This window comes from Amblyomma maculatum, chromosome 9, assembly GCF_055883805.1.
Source record: "Amblyomma maculatum isolate TAMU_Amacu chromosome 9, ASM5588380v1, whole genome shotgun sequence".
In the NCBI taxonomy this organism is placed as follows: domain Eukaryota; kingdom Metazoa; phylum Arthropoda; class Arachnida; order Ixodida; family Ixodidae; genus Amblyomma; species Amblyomma maculatum.
The window spans coordinates 100,287,027-100,294,207 of NC_139352.1; the positions used below are offsets into that span (position 1 = coordinate 100,287,027).

The 7,181-nt window shown below is 51.0% G+C and overlaps 1 pseudogene; it reads right to left on the bottom strand.

Moving 5' to 3' along the window:
• Positions 1-353: 353 nt before the first annotated feature.
• Positions 354-1,594, bottom strand: LOC146180035 (uncharacterized; annotated as a pseudogene).
• Positions 1,595-7,181: the final 5,587 nt, after the last annotated feature.

The following is a 7,181-nucleotide window of genomic DNA, read 5'->3' on the forward strand; positions in this document are numbered from 1 at the left end:
TGTTGGCAGCTGAAGGCGCTCCCTTATTACAAACTGGCCCAGTTGCGTGAAGTCGACACATATTGTTACCGCTCCAGACGACTTCGCCACAAGAACAATTGGCGCGCTCCATTCTGACGGCTCTTCGACCTTCTCTATCATTTCTTCTCGCTCTAGTCTGTCGAGCTCTTCCTTGACCTGTTCTTTCATGGGTATAGGAATCCGTCCTGGTGTAGACAAAGCATACGTGACTGCATTTGGCACGAGGCGTATTGTACGTTCCCCAGCTGTGGAGCCTGTCCCCAGGAACACTTTGGAATATTCGCGTACCTATGTGATCAGCAGTCGAAACTCATCCAGAAAATGCACAATTCCTAGAGCTTTGATAGCTGGCAGTTCCAACAGGGGCGTGCGCAAGTTATGCGCGACGTAAATAGTTTGGTGTGAAGGCTGCCTTTCCAATCAATTTCAGCAACAAACTTTCCGACTGTACGATCCGTACAATAGGAAAGTTTGTTGCTGAAATTGGTTGCATTGCTTGGGCCGATAAGATTGCTCGCTTGATCCGAGGAACATGGAAGGAAAGGAAAATTTTCACCTACGATTGTCACTTCCGCTCCAGTATCCACTTTCATGGAAACCTCGTGGTCATTTATCAGCACCTTGACGAAGTGCGCAGAAGCGCTTTTCTGTGACTGCTCGACCGTGCCGAGAAATTTCTTATCGGGTTCGGAAACGCCGTCGAGATTCTCGTCTGCGTGCTTCTTTTTTCGCAATGTTTTTTCAAAGTGGCCTAACTTTACACAGAACCTACCCTTTTCTTGTTGCGCTGGGCAACTGCTTTTCGGATGAGATGGTCCGGCGCAGAAACTACAACTGTTTTGGCGGCTAGCAGTCTTCTGTATGCGTGTAAATGTGTGTCTACACGCCATTTTCTTAGACTTTACCGCGGCGACGCAAGCGTCTGGGATCGCACTGTCGTCCCGTTTTAGCTCAGCTTGCTGTTTCCTCACCGCTTCGCTCGTACGCGTTTTTGCCAAAGCAATGTTCAGCGTGAGATTCGGATCCATCTGCAGTTGTTCCGATAACGTATGGTCCCGTAGACCGACGACGAACCGGTCTCTAATTAGGCGTTCCTTCATGTCCTTAAACTCGCATCTGTCTGCTAGTCTGTTAAGCTCGGTTGCGAACTCGTCTACTGTATCGCCCAGCTGTTGGCTGCGTTATTAAAGCGAGCACTCTCGTAGACTGTATTCTTGGTGTGGACGAAGTAGCTATGAAGCTTCGACTTTATGAAGCTGAGGCCCTTCATTTCTTCGTCTGTGACGCTTAACGATCGAAGAATATCCCGCAATTTTCTGCCCATTGTATAGAGAAGTCTTTACTTGAACTTCGTCTGGCTTCTCGTGTAGTGCGGACGCGAACCTGTAGTCATCAAATTCATCCATCCAGGCAGGCCAGTCCGCGGCGTTATGGAAGTCGAAAGGCCTCGGAGGCTTGATTCCCCCCATTCCGAAGCGTTGCTTGTCGCTTGCCTCCGGAACGATTTGATGCAGTTGCTGGTCGTTCGCCGGTTGACGGGGCTGCAGCGGTGCTACGTCGGGGTCGGCTTCGATCCCACTTCTGACACCATGTTAGATAAGCAGACAGACGTCCGTGGTATTCTGATCAAGAATGACCTTCTTTAATGTTTCGCTATCAAGGATATACACAGTCAGAACGGTCACATGACCTCCGTGAGAGCTGGGTGAGGAAAAGGAAAGGGAAAGGACGGGCGCGCACAGTACGTCTCAGGATGACGTCACAACATCTACCGAATCATACGTGGCCTACATTCAGGACGTTCTCAACCTTTGCCACAAAGTGGATCACAAAATTCCCGAGTCCGGCAAAGTTGGTCTTGTCTTGAAGGGCATCGCAGACGATGCATTCAATCTGCTTGTGTATAGCGACTGCAACACAGTTGATACTACCATTAAAGAATGCCGCCGCTTTGAACAAGCCAATATCCCTCCCATAGCACCGTCATTTGCCCGCCTTCCTAATACTGCTCCAACATCTTCGTGTCAAGATTTGCCGCCCCAACACCAGCCAACGTCGACCGAAAATGTGACCCGTATCGTCCACCACGAATTCGAGGCCATCTCTCCCGCTACCTTGCCGCCATATTTTGCCGACGGCCACCACCCGGACATTCCCCTAAATCAGGCCATTGTCCGCCAAGAGCTCGCCATCTTGGAACTCTACTCCTTTGCTGCCATCAGCCCGCCCACTGCCGACGACGAACGCACAGTTTATCCTGATCGACCTGCTTATGAAACCGACGCTCATATAGTTTATCCTGGCCGACTTCCTTATGACACCGGCGTTAGCACTCTTTATCCTGGCCGACCTGCCTATGTCGCCCCGCGTCGACGTAATCCAGGTAAATGGCGCACATCCGATAAAAGGCCTATTTGTTTTACTTGCTCCTGCGTCGGCCATATCGCCCATCGTTTATCTATGATGACCGCTATCGTCCCTTCTCACCTCAACAAGATCCTTCAAGCACTGCCGCTGATACCGAGCCTTCACGCCTCAAGACATCACCCTGCCACCATCACAGTCAGGTTTAGATCGCTGCAACTCCCTCTCGCCTTTCATCTCCCAGTTCCTATGGCCGCTCCACGACGGAAAACTAGGTGCTGCAGCGTCTAGAGGTGATGCTACAGTAGGGACCACGATCTCAAATCCTCGTCTATCTCTTCGAGCGCGCCGTAGTTTGCTCACCGTGCTTGTTGATGGAATAACCGTTCAAGCCCTGATTGATACCGGTGCGCAAATTTCTGTAATGAGCCCAGAACTCCGTTGTCGCTTGCAGAAAATGCTGAGCTCTGCCGTTATACAAGTTGTGCGTGTCGCAATGGAGCAACGTCAAAGGTCGTTGGCTTGTGCCCTGCCCGCGTAACGATATCTGGCCGCCATACCACCGCCTTGTTTACTGATCTACAGCATTTCCCTCACGACGTCATTATTGGGCTCGACTTTCTTTCTGACCATGCAGCCATCATAGACCGTGTTACAGCCGTCGTTCAACTTTACCTCCCCTGTCCTTTGGACCCACCCTCTTCTGTTAAGCCCCGCCTTGTAATGTCGACTTTGTCCGCCTGCCACCTGAAGCCGCAAATAACGTTACATTCTGCTCTGTACCCCCTATTCCCGATGGACGCAATATCGTTACCCCAACCCTAGATGCACCCATAATCCGAAGCATTTCCCTTGCTCATGCCATCGCCACAATGACCGCGAACCAAACATGCCCCCTGTTCTGAACTTTGCGTCGCAATTACAGCACCTCCCGTAAGGCATCTCGGTCGTCATCTGTGTCCTATAAATGAATATGATCTCTCTGCTATGATCACCAGTTTACCGCCCTCCTCTGACTGCTCTTTATCTGAAGTTTGCAGTCTCCAAGACTACGCCAAGATGATCGCTGCGGATCTTTCCCCTCCACAGGCTCACGCATTTTGCCGTCTGCTGGCATCTTTGAGAGACATTTTTTTATTTTGACCAGAGCCCATTGACTCGAACCACTCTTATGCAGCATCGCATACTCACCGGCGACGCCGCTCCTGTTCATCGCCGTCCTCATCACGTATTCGGTGCAGAACGCCAGGTAATCCAAAAGGTGGTTTACAAGATGCTCGCTCAAGACATCATCGAGCCCTCAACGAGCGCGTAGGCGTCCCCAGTCGATCTGGTTAAAACGAAAGACGGCATCTCGCGCTTCTGCGTCGATATTTTAATGACTGCGACATTGCAGCGTTGAAAAACACAAAGGACAGTGGCAAAAGGTACCGACGGGACAGCATGCTAGACTTCAACTGACATTTAATGCACACGTAACAGAATTTATACACTTGCATTAGGCGCATGCTCAGGAGACTGTCCCCCCGCCCCCCCTTTTCCTTTATGAAGAAGCATGTTGTCATAACAGAGTAAAAAATTTAAGGCAAATCAACATGCAAGTGTTTTCACAAATACATTATCTCTTTTTTCGTGAGGGCTATTGAGGGTGTGCTCACGCACTTATTCCCTGCCTTATAGGTACAAAATGCCTCAAATATCTCCCTATCACCCTGCCTATGAAGCTGCCTTAGCACTCTCGCATGGGTAAAAAGCGAAACACATTTATCTTCTTTACTGCCTGTTTTTGTTCTGCTTTTGCGGCAATGTGCGGCCAAATGACCACCAGCCATCAGAGCTGCGACTGTAGTGCGGTGTTTTCGCAGCCTTTCATTCAGGCACTGGCCTGTTTGCCCAATATAACATTTGCCACATGTCAGTGGGATTAAATACACCACACCAATGGTGCAGTTCACAAACCGCGTGGAGTGTTTCGTTGCGCAGGTGTTTTCCTGGTACGCATTGTTGACCATGCGGCACATCCTAGACAGCTTTTGTGGTACTTCGTGTCGTTTTAACAGCCCCACAAACGCTGGTCAACTCTTGATCCAAGCCCACGCCATCCTGCTCTTCTAGCCGGGGCACGATTTCGAAGGACTGACGTCTGGCGTGCCCCTGACAATCAGCCCCTTTGTTACCACTGTGGTGAGGCCGGTCACATGTTAAGGTTCTATCCGTACCGCCGCGCCGGACTTCGTCGCTTCCATCCGCGTGCACGATGTCCTCCGGACGTCCCACAATACAGGTCCCGCGTCATTACCTCTTCCCGTTATCGTTCTCCAAGTCCACGGCCCTCTACATACCGCACTAGCCGCTCGACGAGCCCCCGCTCCCCGAGGCTTCGGGAAAACTAGGAACAGTGACCTGCGGAGGTGAGGCCGCTGACGAGCGAAGTGCTGAGCATCCTCCATCAAGTTTAGTACAAGATAACGGCTATCAGACGGCGACATGTAACGATGATCCCGAGTGCGCAGTTTCGGACATACCGGTTTCTATCGACGATTGTCTCATTACAGCTTTAGTTGATACGGGGGCGGAGTATTCAGTTATGAGCAGTGGGTTAGCCAGGAAATTGAAGAAAGTTTTAACCGAGTGGACTGGGCCTCAGATCCGCACTGCAGGGGGACACCTTATTACCTCGGCTGGAAGATGCGTTTCGAGAGTTGCAACTGACGGATTTGATTATGTCTGCGACTTCGTTGTACTTACCCACTGTTCGCGAGACGTCATACTCGGCTTGGACTTCTTACAGGCTAATGGGGCGATAATTAATTTGCAAGAATCACGAGTGACATTTTCACCGAGCCAAGCCATTGCGAGATCTAGCGTCGACGGTTCATCAACGTCTGCCTTATGTATTACAGCTGCTGACGTTACGGTCCCGCCACGGTGCAGCATTATGGTCTTGGTAGAAAGCGACTCACCATGCGACCGAGACGTACTGGCAGAGACGAACGTGGGCTTGCTTTTTGAGAAAGGGATCTGCGCTGCAAGAGGACTTGTTCGCTTACGGGACGGTTGTGCGAAGCTCTGGATTACGAATTTCGGGACCGAGTTGCAGCACATTACGAAAGGAACGGCAATCGCGTATGTTGCCGACTTTATTGAGCCAGGGAAGATCTGTACTCTGGCGCCGCCGTCGCCAGCCGGATGCGATGCACCCGACATTCTATCAACTGTGGACATTAATGCCAATCTGTCGGTGGTTGACGGCGGCGACTCCTAGACCTCCTTCAAGAATTTGCTGGATGCTTTGCAACGTCTTCGAAAGTTGGGCGCACCCCAGTAGCCAAACACCGCATTATGGTTGACGCGGAGACCAAGCCGATTTCCCAACACCCATACCGAGTGTCGTCAATGGAACGAGAGGCTATTAGAAGACAGGTGCAGGAAATGCTTACCGATGACGTGGTACAGCCGTCTACCAGCCCCTGGGCTTCGCCTGTAGTAGTGTTGGTGAAGAAAAAAGACAACACCTTGCGTTTTATGTCGATTATCGTAAGTTAAATCAGGTAACGAAACGGGACGTATACCCGCTCCCACGTATCGACGACGCATTGGACCGGTTACGCAATGCCAAATATTTCTCGTCGTTTGACCTCAAGAATGGCTACTGGCAGATAGAAGTGGACGAAAGGGACAGAGAGAAAACAGCGTTCGTCACCCCCGACGGCCTTTATGAATTTAAAGTGCTTCCTTTCGGTCTCTGTTCTGCACCAGCAACCTTCCAGCGAATGATGGACACCGTTCTCTCTGGACTGAAGTGGCAAACGTGCTTAGTGTATCTCGACGATGTCGTCATTTTCGCGGCTAGTTTTCAGGAGCACCTTGACCGACTGCGAATGGTACTACAAGCACTGCGTTCAGCCCAACTGACGATAAAACCACAGAAATGCCATTTCGGATTCCAGGAGCTCCGCTTTCTTGGCCATGTTATTAGTTCTGAGGGCATGAAACCAGATCCCGACAAGACTGCTTCTGTGAAAAATTTCCCGCGCCCAACCGACAAAAAATCCGTTAGAAGGTTTTTGGGGCTTTGTGCCTATTACAGGCGTTTCGTAGAGAATTTTTCAGTGACTGCCGAGCCTCTTACGCGTCTTACCCGAGACAATGTTCCTTTTGCGTGGCAAGATGATCAAGAGGACGCTTTCAACGAGTTGCGCCGGCGACTGCAGGCTGCCCCGATACTTGCCCATTTTGACGAAAACGCCGCTACGGATATCCATACCGATGCCAGTAATTTTGGACTCGGTGCCATTCTGATTCAGTGGCAAAAAGGCACTGAGAAAGTTATCGCTTACGCAAGTCGCTCTCTTTCAAAAGCAGAGACAAACTACTCAACCACGGAAAAAGAATGTCTCGCGGTAGTTTGGGCCATAACTGAGTTCCGACCCTATATTTACAACCGACCTTTTAGGGCTGTGAGCGACCACCATTCGTTATGCTGGCTAGCCAACCTCAAAGACCCCTCTGGACGGCTTGCAAGGTGGAGCCTCCGTCTCCAAGAATACGACATTACGGTTGTATACAAGACCGGCCGTAAGCACAGCGACGCCGATTGCTTGTCTCGTGCACCAGTTGATGCTGCCCCTCCCGACCGAGAAGACGATGACTTCCCGTTTCTTGCTGTCGTCACAACCACCGACATGGCCCAGCGTCAACGGGCTGACCCCGGTTTACGCCCGCTTATTGAGCATCTCGAAAGCCTTGATGTAGCGGTCCCACGTGCTTTCGCACGAGGTTTATCCTCCTACAGC